General features: G+C 46.3%; 1 protein-coding gene across 2 annotated transcripts in view; it reads right to left on the bottom strand.

Annotated features, from left to right (window-relative positions):
• Positions 1-13,194, bottom strand: part of CDC42BPB (CDC42 binding protein kinase beta) — a 1,057,701-nt gene that overhangs the window by 982,001 nt on the left and 62,506 nt on the right. The window lies entirely within an intron of this gene.

Raw genomic sequence — 13,194 nt, 5'->3', positions numbered from 1 at the left:
TAAGTCCCTCAAGGGGCAGAGGGCAACATCGGGGTGAGGGGAGTAGCACACAAGAGAACGAGAGGAGGAGTAGCAGGCAAGAGGAGGAGTAGCACACAAGAGAGAGTAGTACACAAGAGTGAGGGCAACACACCGAGCATAGGGGAGGAATTTGGGGGACAGAACACGTGAGGACGTGAGATGGAAAACTCATGAACTCTCATGGAGCGGTTAACCAAAAAGGAAAAAAGGTTGCCTAAAAGTGAGCAGTGGAAAGATACAAGTTAGTCAATCAAAGGGAGAGTATAGACACAGGAGTCCATCCCACCAGATCAGGAAATGTCCTACCAAAATATGTGTAGCTTTAGTTGTGCTCTGCTGTCCTTAACATAGAAAACAAATGACTCATTTATACCAAAGAACACTGTACTGCCACCTTCTCATTCAGTTGTACATCAGCAGTTCCCCCTCCTTAGATATAGTTCTAAGTATTACGTTTCATTTTTATAGGAATCCAAGAAACTGGCTCCACACACCAAATCGCTGCAATGAACTCGAAAACTGGCCAGAAGTGTGGAATTTTCATAAAATATACACCCATACATGGGACAAGATGCTTCAGAAATCTACTTTTAGTTTGATGTAGTAAGGTGACAAATTATGGCAGTGTTCTCATCATAACAGAGCTCTAATAGTAGTCTCTCTAATTATGCCAGCGCTCATATTATATCAAGGCTTGGATTTTAGCAAGGATCAGATTTTACCACCTTTCTGAAAATCTTCGTACAGTCACTGAAAGTAGGTGGGGTATTCATCAACTCTTCACCAATATCTTACTCACACTGAAAAGGGTTAAATATTACTCCTAACCAAGGTAAGAAAAACTTTTTTTTTTAGGATAGTGAGGAAAAGAGGGTTTTGGGAAAAGTGAATTTGCAATCAATCTTCAGATTTTCGCACCAGCAAATAATTGCATGCATTTGTTTGCTTATGCGAAAATGGAATTCTCTAACGTTTGCTAGAGCAGTTTCTGGGTCTATAAACTCTTGTGAATTCCAGAAAATCATGACTTTTACTGTTAGCCATAATGGTTTTACACCACATCAAAATAAATATTTTTTTATTTTAAATTACAGCATGCATCAAATGATTCCTCAAAAAAAGTGCATCTTAATGGATTTAATGTTGGTAGCTTCTCTAGCAAAGATCATAAATAATGCAAGTCCCACTATTCTAACTAGAATCGTGTAATGAAAAAACAGATTCAAGCATTGGTTAAGCAAGAGCTGACATTACTCAGATTCAATGCAAAACAGAGTCCAATTTCTGATTAATTTAAAAAAAAAAAAAAGTGAAATATTTCTTTGCCACACATTTCTACTGCGTTTAAGACCTCAATTTATTGTGGTTTCTAGTTTATTGCACGTTTCGAAGTCTATTCAGTAAAGAAGAATGCGGCAAGACCTGCAGAGAAATTGCCTAAATCCCAGCCACTTGATCCAGGTAACCCTGCAATTTTGACTGAAGCTGCCAATCATAGTTCTCAAAAATAGGACACAATTGATTGCATTTTTCAGAGCACGTCTATAAAAATAATAATGGGCGCATGAACATAAGCTAACTATTACAGCACTTTAATAAAGGACGACCTGATTAAAATGTCACAGACTTCAGCGGACCATCCCATCGCAAACATGAAGAATCAGAAGTTTGTAGGCTTGTCTTTTGGCTGTTAAATCAAGGATCATCCGTCAAATTACCTTCAGTCCTGCTACCTTTGCAGGTCTATCTAGCAGAGTAAAGTCATTATGGCCACAGTCCGTCATCTAGAGGAATTGAAAAGGATGTGTAAACAAGTCCCACATACAGGCCTGGAAGATAACTAGCTATGCATAGGTCTCTAGAAAATGATGATACTTGGGGATTTATGGAGAAGGACAATCACTGGAGGCAGTCAGACATCAGGGTATCAACATGCTCTTGCTGTACACTGATCGATGTCATCTCTCACTCGCGAGATTCAGTTTTGGACCCCTAATCCCACAAGAAAAGAACACTTAGTCATCAAGGACTTGGCTGTATACAGTGTCAGATGTGACCCACATAATTAGCCAGAGATAAATTATGGTCTGTCATTAATGCACCTGGTAAACAGACTAACCAATTGACTTTTAAACTACTCATGGAAGTTCAAATGTATATAATATTTACACAAAAAGTCTTTAAAACAATAATAAATACATATCTGGACCTAAAATACTCATGGAAGACTGTAGTCTGCTGCCCGACAGCCAATAATACATCTATTTTAGAAAGTAAAATATCACTATCATTTTAAAACTGTAAAACACTTCCTTGTAAGCACTTCCATAGCAACATCAATTCTGTTGATGAAAATCATATAACATGACTAATTTTCAATTTCAAAAGCGTAAACAGTGTTTGTGACACCTCCACATAGACATCCTAAAAAGAAGGTCTGGACCACAGCCGACATTGCACTGCTCCGTCAAGACCTCTGTAATCGACTTTGGAGGACGACGTGGTGGACCTCAACGTGAAGGTGACCAACCTGCTATCTGCTTCCCGTACGTTGGAGGAGAAGGTGGAAAATCACTCAAGCCACAACTACCTATGCTTCGTGGGGTTCATAGAGGGAGCTTAAACCTCAAACCCAGAAACATTCAGAGACTTGGCTCAGGTCCTAGATTACGGGAGGCACTTTGTTTCCTTGATTTGTGGTGGAGCGAGCACACAGGGCCTTTGCCGTGCACCCCCAGGTCCCATAATCGCTCGGATACTGAATTTTCGTGATCGCTGTATTATTCTGCAAGCAACGTGGGCCAAGGAAACCCTTCATTTTCAGCCAGCCTGCATCATAATTTTCCCTGATTACACCAAAACAGTCCAGAAACAACACAAATAATTTGTTCAAACTGAGAGAAATGCCCCTTTGCTATATTTTGATCTTCCCTGCGAAACTGCATTTTTTACGCAACTCCCAGGCTCACTTCTTCAATGCTCCTGAGGGGGCAGCGGAGAAGCGAATGCTTCGCTGTCAGGTTCCCCCCACTCCCTCCAGCCTCAATAATGTAACCGGGACGCAGCCTGTGGGCAGCCGCCAACTGAAACCTCACCTGCTGAGTTGCTAAAGATCCCAGAGGGGGTGCGGGCAACATAAATGCTCTCCAGACTCTACAAATACCGACTAAACTCGCCTCATGGATGCTATCCCTTCGCAATGCCTACTGGCCTAAACCGCCCGCAACACCTTACCTGCGGAGATTGTCCTGGTTACAGGGTGCACTGGCACACACAAGACGTCATCTTCTCTGCTGAGGGGCGGTGACACATAGATGAACTGTTTGGGACTGAAGTACTATGGTGCATGGAGGCAAGAGCTCGAGATTAAGAGGAGGTCCATTTCTAATTCCCATGTAATGCATCTTATTGAAATGGTATTGTTTAGGGGCGACAGATACTTTTGGGGTGGAAGTGTGGGTGGGAGGATGGTACAGTTTACTGTTCATGTTTGTTGCAGTAGGTTAAGATATGTTGTTTCTTTATGCATCCCAATCTGCATACTCTGCGCCACTACACCACACTCTAGGGTGTGGAGTACCCTTCGGGGGCGCTCTCATGGCTCACCAACACATCTACTATATGGCTGACATTCCAAGATAAAATCTAGAAGTCAAACATCTCCTAAATCGTATTAAGTGCACAGCAATTCTACGGTTCGCTAAAATGAACACACCTGCAGCCTTGCTACTGCAAGAAACTCACCTATTAAGTTCACAGTGCCCCTTTAAGCAGATTTGGATACGTTGAGTTCATCAGGGTGATCCAGAGGGAAGCCCATCCTCTTACATAAGCACTTCCCACTGGTGGTGACATGTGCCATTCGAGACCCACATGGTAGTTATGTGGGGATCGAAGGGTTGCTGGAGGGAAAACAATATAACAACCTTAGTGTTTATATACCATCACTGCTACAAACAGAAACCCTGGAAGCCTTAACTAATGTGATTGTGGGGTTGGCACTTGGTAATTACGATACTGGGTGGAGACTTTAATGCTGTGCTTCATCCCGAGCGAGATGCCATGGGTCCTCATTCTAAACATCACCTGAAGAAGTCGAAGGCTCTTAGACCTGGAAGGCATCTTGGGGCTCTGTGACACCTGGAGAACTTGGCATCCACATACACTAATGTACACCCACTCCTCGGATTTGGATAGAACCAGCTTGTGCCAGCTACAGGTATGCACCACAAAACAGTGCATACTTTTACCAGAGTTATTTCTGACCACTCTGTCTCATTGCACATAGGGGCTCCTCTACACCACCGTTGACTGATGTGGCATCTTTACGCCTGGTCTCTGGTGGATGACCAATTCGCGGCCCGATTAGCCACGGAGCTGCAGTCCTATTTTGACACAAACGATGTGGGCTGCTACATTATGGGCAGTAAAAAAAGCTACAATTTAGGGTGTGGCTAAGGCAAAATTAAAGTGGGTCAACAGAGCTAAACATGGCAGAGTGACTGAACCTGAGTGCCGGATCCTGAAACAAAAAGATTGTCTGACAGCTTGGAGACCCTCCGACAACAGCTTGAATTCGACTGAGCCGCTCTGCGACACACTGAGCTAGAGGAGACCCACCCGTACTGGTGGGCGACTACTAGGAGCATTTATGAATACAGGGGTACAAGTGTAAAGCTTCTGCACATGCCCGCCACTCAAGGGAGGGGCTCTACACTGATCCCCCTACCTTATGGACCATATGGAAGAGCAAGTACACACATAGACGGAAACTGCAGAGGGATTTGATCATTATTACAAACAATTATATACTCATAAACCACGACCGATCCAGGAGCAATCGCACCTCTTCCTCACTCAGGTATTTTTTCCTCATCTCCTAACACCCCAATTGATAAGACCTACATGTTCCCCTCACAATAGACAAGATTGGAGAGGAAATCCAAGATCTTCATATAGGTAAAACATCCGGCCCGGACTGCCTCCCCCCCCCCCTCCCCTTCCCCCCATGAATATTATATGAAGATCGGGACATCCTTGCTCCTCATCAACTCAAATTGTACACAGAGGCAGTTAATAAGTGTGCACCTTTCCACCTGAGTGGTACTCCCAAAGGAAGGTCATCCTGCAGATGACTGCCCGGCCTATAGCCCCATATTACTGATTAACAAGGACATACAATTCTTCGCAAAATCTTAGCATGTAGACCACAATGAGTCATCCTTGTCCACTCTGATCAAAGTGGCTTCAGCACTGTGTAAGGCGTGTGCGTGCTAGGCGTGTGCGTGCTACTATAGCCAGAATTTGGGCTCTCTCTCGGACCCTTTGGAGCTCTTGCTTATGGACTTCGAGAATGCCTTTGAGACGGTTGACTAAGGATACTTAGAGCAGGTCCGCCAGCGTATAGGTTTGAGCCCAGATATCTGGGTTATGTCAAGCTTCTGTATCATGAATCTGCGCCTTAGGTCATCGTAAATGGGGTACTGTCCACCACACTCCCGATCTGAAGTGGCATGACAGTACCGGCCAAGTTGGTACGATGCGACACCCGAGTGAGGGGTTGGAACGGAGAGAAATAACTGGAGGACAAGATCACGCTATACATGGACAACGTACTCCTCTTTCTCTCCCAATCCTCAGAAGGTGTGGCCTAGAATCTTACAACTCCTGAAGCTATATGAAGAGGCCTCAGGACTCTGAGTCAATTGAAAGAAATCTCTTCTGCTTCCCCATGGAGGGAGATCATGATACTGTTATGTGGCAATCAGGTATCCCTATTCGGCACCTCAGTTTGAAATATCTGGGGGCGCACATATCAATACTACCGGAGCTTACCCGGACTTTTTAACCTCAACCGCCTCCTGAATAAGGCTTAAGCAGACATGTATAGCTGGTCTAAACTTACACTGAATGTCCTGGACAGGATGGCCCTTGTCACATGATGGTCCTTCCATGCTTTCTGTATGTGCTGCAAAATCTACCACTCCCTATCCCAAGTGCGTGGTTTTACGGACGTGTCAGCACTACTTCACTCTTTCATCTGGGGGGTGGGGGGGATCGGACCCCACACATTGCCCATGATAAATGCCAAATGACGTGCTATGATGGGGGTATAGGGTCAGTGGATGTTAAACTGTACTATTGGGCTTCCCAACTCCTGGTTATAAACAATTGGTTGAACGGTGGCAGGAGTGATCCGACATACCAGCTGGAGTTGGCCCTTTTAAGACTAGATAGCCTGATGGGCACATTAGATGGCCGGCCCATTTTGTCTCATATCCTAGAGATCACAAGGATAGTGATTCTCATTTGGCGAGCCGCCAACAGAGTGGGAGCAGACTAACCTATGGAGCGTCCAATGGCTACACCAAACCATCCAACTAGAAGGATTCGGGAAATAGGATAAAATAGGGATCGCCACCTTCGGAGATGTCTGGAGAGGACCTCAGATGTTTTCCTTCCAAGAGCTACAGATGCAATTTAAGCTCTCACATACGCAATTTCACAATTATCTCCAACTTCACAAGCACTAGCGAGTCACTCCACAGAATTGACTGATCTACCAGATGGAGGCCAAACTCCTCATGGGTCGCTTGGGGCATGGTGGCATAACTCAGTTGTACCAGTTGTCGATTGCAATGCCCCTACCCCCACACTTGGGAATCTTCGTCACAGATGGGAGAGGTGGGTGAGTATCCTTGAGGACAAAGACTGGCGGGAGGCCTGCATGGCTCCCCGTGAGAGCGCTATATCGGCGCGCCTTCAGTTGATCCAGCTACACTATCTGCACATGGCCTACTTTACACAACAGCAGCTCGAGAGAGAGCCGGATTGCATGTCGACTCCACATACGCCCGCTGCAGGCAGTCCAAAGCCAATTTCTTTCACATGGTGTGGCAGTGCCCAAGTATAGCTACATGCTGGCAGCAGATCTCTCATACCGTAACACGAATACTGAAAAGACCAGTTAGTTGTTGCCCAAAACAGCCCTTCTTGGCCTGCTGGAAGATGTGGGAGGTACCTGGGTTGATTGTGCGCTAGTTGGGCTGGTTCTAAGAGACACTGCACGCAAATGGACTTTCTTGGATCCACAGACATTGGCTGAATGTGAACATGCGATGGACGGGTGTGCTAACAAGAGGAGCCCATTATATACAGTCTGAGTATGTTCAAAGAAATACCACACAATATGGGCGAGATGGTAGGGAATATTAGGGACTGTTGAGCTGACCGTGCTTTAAACACAGACTTGTAGTGGGTCTGTATACACATGAGCTGCAAAGCAGGGTGCGGGATGGATGCAATGTCATTTTGTTGCGTTAGGTTTGATGTACATGTTTACATTAAAACCAATACAATTGAACTACAAAATTAAAACCTCATACCTGATGGCAGTGACTACTCAACGCACAAGTCCTGTGTACCCAAAGAAAAAAGGCAAAACCACAGCTCCCTACTGCCCATGGAAGAAAATCCTGAAAGATGGAACACCACGGTATATAAGCTCAACGAAAGTCCTGTAAGCAGCTGTACATATGCATAGTCAGGCACTACAAAACACCAATAAAGACGAGGAGAACAGCAACTATCCTTATCATCCCTAAACTGTAGCCCAACACCCGAGGCCGATGGCAGGACTACAAAGACAGTCAACAACTGAAGAGGTATTAATCACAGATGGGGCCGCTCCCAGCTGGATGTCCTAGATGCTACAGTTTCTCTTTAGGAACGCGCCACCCACCGAGCGCCATCTTTGTTAGCGTTCTAGTGGCTGGCCCTACTTAAGAGGGGGGATTGCAAGCGCGCTGGGCTATTATTATTAGAGACGCCTTGTGAGCTAAACGCAGTGTGTAGATCGTAGTACTCCTTGATCGGGAATTATACCTGGCTTGGACGCACCGCGCCCTTCGTAGACGGAGGGTAGGTATAAGCGCGGCGCCTTGCCTCAATATTTCTGGCATATCTGCATTGGTTTTAACTGTTTGAGAACTGCCATTTTTAAAATAAATAATCTGTTTACATTGCCCACTTACTTGCACCATAAAAGATTGTACACCTCACCGCTTTGGTGAGACGATCACGGAACTCCTTAGGAACGCGCCACCCACCGAGCGCCATCTTAGTTAGCGTTCTAGTGGCTGGCCCTACTTAAGAGTGGGGGAATGTAAGCGCGCAGCGGGCGCAGCGGGCGCGCCGGATGCGCGCCAGAGGCAAGCCCGTCTGCGCCCGTCCGCGCCTAGTGCTCTCCATGCTGGTTTAACCAGTACAGGTAGGATTCGTTACTCTAGGGACAGTCTACTCAATATCGGTAAAGGAGGACGGGGGGGAAACTCAGTGTGCCTTGACATGTGGCTTGATCAACAGCAGGTCCCTGATAAAGCACCATCAGGAGATCTTCAACCTGCTGGAAGACTTGGACCTAGATTTCTTATTTATTACAGAAACCTGGATAATCCCAGACTCCTCAGTGGAGATTGGGTTTGCTTGTCCAACAGGCTACAAAATCCTTCATAAACCCCGTTTAACGGGGAGAGGAGGAGGGGTAGGGATAATATATAAAGACAAATGGGACTGCGCCCCATTGCAGGTAAATGAGATAGCTGGGTATGAACATTTGGGCTTTACCCTACAGGAATCTAAAGGGAGAGTGTTGACCGGCCTGGTCTGCTATAGACCCCCGGGCTCAGACCATCAACTTCAGGCCCTACTCGACACCATTGCTGCTTTAGCAATGACACATTCTAGACTGCTACTACTTGGTGATTTTAATCTCCGGGAGACGGGGAGCCTGGGGAATCATCTTCAATCTCCAAGTCAAACCTGTGAAAACTGTGGTCTATTTCAGCATATCCAAGAGCCAACCCACCAGGGAGGACACATGCTTGATTTGGTCTTTGCAAAGCAGTTTGAGCTCGAGGTGCTCAATATATCCCCGCTAAGCTGGACAGACCACTTTCTGATACATTTTAGGATCACTATACCCAGAGTTATACCGAATGGGAAAAAACAAACCACCTTTCGGTGGGGAAGAGACTGGGCGAAACTTTCAAAAGAGGGCCTAGCCCCTCTCTTTTCCAAGCCGATCCGCTTCGATCCGGATGTGTCAGTAAAGGAGAACTATAACAGCTATAGCAACTCTATTAACAATACTCTTGATGGTTGTATCCCTAGGAAAAGACTTAAAATCAAGGAAACAAGCTCAGCCCCGTGGTTCAATGAGGAGCTGAGAAAGCTCCGCTCTGCCCGCCGGCAGGCAGAAAGGAGGTGGCGTAGGTCATATGCAGAAATAGATAAAAAGGCCTTAAAACTAGTTCAAACCCAATACAACCAGGCTATCAGGGGGGCTAAGGCACAATTTTATGCCAGCTCCATCTTACAGGCGCCCAATGGTACTAAGGCTCTTTTTAAAATCGTGAAAGACCTCAGTAATCCTGGGTGCACGGCCAACAAAATTCAGGCATCACAAAGTCTATGTAATGAGATTGCCACTTTTTTCATCGATAAAGTGGCTAAAATCGTGGGGATTTTGATCATGGCTCTAATGGAACATCATCAACCGATCTTTTTAATGACCTAGCCCAGGAGGTATCATCTGGATCACCCCTTGACCCTCTTCCTCACAAAATCTGAAAAGAGCATGGCCCCGACCTATTCCCGGGCTTGCGGCAAATATGCTGCCAATCCCTGAACGTAGGAGTGGTACCAGATGGTTGGAAGCAAGCGATAGTGACCCCTCTGTTGAAGAAGCCGTCCCTAGATCCAACGCTGCCAGCCAGTTTCCGCCCCATATCTCTGCTGCCTTTTCCTATTAAGATCCTGGAAAAGTTGGTCAGTAAGTCCCTGTCATGTTATTTGGAAGAGAATCATCTTCTGGACAGGGACCAGTTTGGATTCCGGCCGGGGCACGGGACGGAAACCGCTTTGATTACAGTACTGGACAAGCTGCGAATGCGTGCCGACAGTGGGACTTCTTCAGTGTTGGTCTTACTGGATATGTCGGCCGCATTCGACACGGTTAGTCATGCGGTATTGGTGGCAAGATTAGAGAGCATGGGAGTGAGGGGTCGTGCCCTGAAGTGGCTTCAATCCTATCTGTCAGGCCGACATCAGGCAGTTAGCATGACGCCATTTGTTTCCCCCTGGTCCCCAGTATGCCATGGAGTACCCCAGGGCTTGGCAATTAGTCCGATCCCTTTTAATGTCTATCTCAGCCCCTTGATCCCTATCATAAAATCTTTTGGGATCGATGTTGTCAACTATGCCGATGATATTCAACTGCTATTCTCCACCGAAGGAAAGCATGCATTGTCCATGAGTTCCTTTCAGGCGTGCATGGGGCAGATCTCAGACTGGCTGGGGCCTAACTCCCTTCAGCTTAACGCCGGTAAAACAGAGTAGCTGTACTGTGGTGCAGCGAAACTGTCTAAACAGCTAATGGGCGAATTTAGATTTGGACCAGAGGATGCTCCCATAGTGGCAGCTAAAACGGTTCGCAACCTGGGGGTTATGGTGGACGAAGACCTTCAGATGCGAACCCAGGCCAACAAAACAATTGGCATCTGTTTTGCTCAGCTGAGAGCCCTTCGTCAAATCCTTCCTCTACTATCAAGTGAGGTGAGACCATTAGTCGTCCGCAGCATTATTCTGAGTAGACTGGACTACTGCAACTCCCTGTATCTGGGTGCACCCCAATACATTTTGCAGGGGTTGCAAAGAGTCCAGTCTATGGCAGCCAAATTGGCCCTCAAGAGACAGCGCAGCTCTTCCGCGGCACTGGCACTGAGGGACCTACACTGGCTGCCTATCAAGGATAGAGTCAGCTTTAAATCTCTACGCCTTGTTTACAGAGCAATACACGATACAGGCCCGGTTCCCCTACGAGAGCGGTTCACATGGTACGCGCCCAAAAGACTCCTCCGGTCCATCAGCCAAGGTCTGGCGTCTGTTGCCAGAGTGAAATTGGCAAAGCTGGGAGGTAGAGCTTTTGGTACGGCAGCAGCTCGTCTCTGGAACGAGATCCCCCAAAACCTCAGACAAGCTGAATCTCTGCTGGTTTTTAGGAGGAACCGTAAGACCTGGTAATTTGCCAGAAATAGTTAGCAACATTCCTGATCAGTGGTCTAGTCGCTCTGTTTTGCTCTAGGTCATCAGGGTCTCTAAGCGCCAGGATACCCGAGGGGCGATAGCTGCGCTATATAAATGTTTATACAATACAATAATGTGAGTGCAGGTATCTCACAAAAAGTGAAGGACTGGTCTCACACACCACCTGGTGTCTTGCTTCATCATTGCCCAGTCCTCGCCCTTTAAAAACTTGGTTTGATAGAGGGCGAGCAAACGCCTGACGACCAGGATGCACTTCAAACTAAGTGGGGGCACTTACATACAAAAAGTGAGTTAAAAGGCCATTACAGGTGTCAAATTAATTTTAATGTGACTGGCATCTATATGGTGTTTAAAATAGGTGATCGGTGTATTGGGGATTCTATTGCCCCCCCCCCCACCATTTCAATGTGGTCAACATGTTTCTGCCTTGTGACCGGATAGGGTCCGCGGCATTCATCAGGACCTAGAGGAAAAATGGCGGGCTACACTCTTACCAGACTATGGTAAAAGAGTTCCCACTGTGTGGGGTGAAGGAGATGCGGCTTGAATCTAAAGCCTGGAAGAGAAAACAAATAATGAACAGCGTACAGTAAAAAGTAGCATCTATGTACAATGTAGCAAGGACTTGCAGTCAGCCACATGCTTCAAACAGTATATTGAGTGGCTATAAGTGCAACAATTGTGTCAGTTATAAGTGCACTTAATAATTATATGGAGATAATTGTCTCCACAATGCTTACCCTAATGCTGGGACAAGGTGCCCCATAGGAAGGTAAGTGCAGCAGACCCCTTTGGTCGAGCTATAAGTAATGAGGAGAAAAAGAAAATCGCACCGAATGATTTACCAAAGTGAGTAAATCCATGTACATACAGCCAAGAGGTGCAATGGTGCCTCAAGGAGACGAGGGGTTTCTGGTGTAAACAAAGAAACAGAACATACTAATCATACATTCACACATTCACACCCTTACTGTTCTGTGGTACGTCCTCCACGTTGTCACCCATATGTGCTCTCCTCCCCTCCTCTGTGATAAATGAGTAGAGTAAATGCCGGCTATTTATAATGCTTGCAGCTATTAATTGGTGTTGTTAATGGGTTTAATTGGCCTCAGGTGTCTGCCGTGATATCCGAATCCCGTGTCACAAACTGGCGGTGTCAACAAACCCATACATGTGCCTGACCTGCCAGAGGGGCTGATGGCGATTGTATGCCTAAATATGGACATCCGGCGTCCTGGCCGGAGACTGCCTGTTTGTACAAGTTACGGAAGCTGGGCTGGTTAGGTGGAGTATGGTTCCTGCCGATGCGCTTATTGCCGGGCAGGGTGCCCCGTGTAGCGCATGTGCATGGAAAGAGTGTTATTGAAATGGGCATGCGTCCGGGAAAGCTGGAATCAGCGCATTCGTAGTAGGGAATACACATTGTGCATGGATTTAGAAAAACGAAAATAGGAGACATCGTATTTCGTCCTACAAAATGTACAATATTGCCTCTGAGTAACGGGGTTCAGCTCATGCCAAATATGAAATCGTAAAGAAGTGTGAGAGCCAGGTGCTGCGGGTGGTGTGTAGGAGTCCTTAGTGTGTACCAGCTGTAGGCGAACAGTGGTGGTTCCCAATGTTTGTCAGCACCATCCACCATAAACCAGTTTTTCCTTATGATTTACTGTACAGTGTTGGAAGTCGGTGTTTATGTTGTGACACACACTATTCTATCGGGTTTCTCCTTTTCGATGTTCTCTAATAGGGCTTCGCCGTTGTTATTCCTAGCTCGCTTTTTGGCCTTCTTTATCATTTTCCTGGGGTAATGCCGGTCCAGCAGTTTGTTCTCAAGGTCATTGGCCTGTTCTATGAAGCTCTCAATCTCTGAGCGGTTTCTGCGTACCCGGAGAAATTGGCCCACCGGTAAGTTAGTACGTAGGGCTTTTGGATGGTAGCTTTCATATAGCAAGAGACTGTTCTTGTCTGTTGGTTTGTTGTGTACCTTTGTGCTGATTCCCTCTGCAGTCATACTGATCTCGAGATCCAAGAAAATTGCATGGTCTTTGTTAGTTGAGTGAGTGAATC

The sequence above is a fragment of the Triturus cristatus genome, chromosome 9 (genome assembly GCF_964204655.1).
Source record: "Triturus cristatus chromosome 9, aTriCri1.1, whole genome shotgun sequence".
Lineage (NCBI taxonomy): Eukaryota > Metazoa > Chordata > Amphibia > Caudata > Salamandridae > Triturus > Triturus cristatus.
This window is presented reverse-complemented; position numbering and strand designations above follow the sequence as displayed.